Source organism: Heterodontus francisci, chromosome 34 (genome assembly GCF_036365525.1).
Source record: "Heterodontus francisci isolate sHetFra1 chromosome 34, sHetFra1.hap1, whole genome shotgun sequence".
In the NCBI taxonomy this organism is placed as follows: Eukaryota; Metazoa; Chordata; class Chondrichthyes; order Heterodontiformes; family Heterodontidae; genus Heterodontus; species Heterodontus francisci.
Window position 1 is genome coordinate 20,970,925 of NC_090404.1, and position 1,056 is coordinate 20,971,980.

Genomic DNA, 1,056 nt, shown 5'->3' on the forward strand with positions numbered 1-1,056 from the left:
TGACTCCAGTTTTGCTAGGGCTCCTTGATGCCATACTTGGTCAAATGCTGCCTTGATGTCAAGGGCAGTCACTCTCACCTCACCTCTTGAGTTCAGCTCATTTGTCCATGTTTGAACCAAGGCTGTAATGAGGTCAGGAGCTGAGTGGCCCTGGCGGAACCCAAATTGAGCATCATTGAGCAGATTATTGCTAAGCAAGTGCAGCTTGATGGCACTGTTGATGACACCTTCCATCACTTTACTGATGATTGAGAGTAGACTGATGGGATGGTAATTGGTTGGGTTGGATTTGTCCTGGTTTTTGTCGACAGGACATACCTGGGCAATTTTCCACATTGCGGGTAGATACCAGTGTTGTAGCTGTACTGGGGGCTTGGCTAGGGGCACAGCAAGTTCTGGAGCACAGACCTACAGTTCTCTTGTCAGAATATTGTCAGGGCCCATAGCCTTTGCAGTATCCAGTGCCTTCAGTCATTTCTTGATATCACGCGGAGTGAATCGAATTGGCTGAAGTCTGGCATCTGTGATGTTGGGGACTTCAGGAGGAGGCCGAGTTGGATCATCAACTCGGCACTTCTGGCTCAAGATTGTTGCAAATGCTTCAGCCTTATCTTTTTCACCGATGTGCTGGGCTCCCCCATCATTGAGGATGGGGATATTTCTGGAGCCACCTCCTCCAGTTAGTTGTTTAATTGTCCACCACCATTCATGGCTGGTTGTGGCAGGACTGCAGAGCTTAGATCTGATCCATTGGTTATGGGATTGATTAGCTCTGTCTATCACATGCTGCTTACACAGTTTGGCATGCAAGTAGTCCTGTGTTGTAGCTTCACCAGGTTGACACCTCATTTTCAGGTATGCCTGATGCTGCTCCTGGCATGCGCTCCTGTACTCTTCATTGAACCAGGGTTGGTCTCCTGGCTTGATGGTAATGGTAGAGTGGGGGATATGCCAGGCCATGAGCTTGCAGATTGTGGTTGAGTACAATTCTGATGCCGCTGATGGCCCACAGTGCCTCATGACTGCCCAGTTTTGCATTGCTAGATCTGTTCGAAA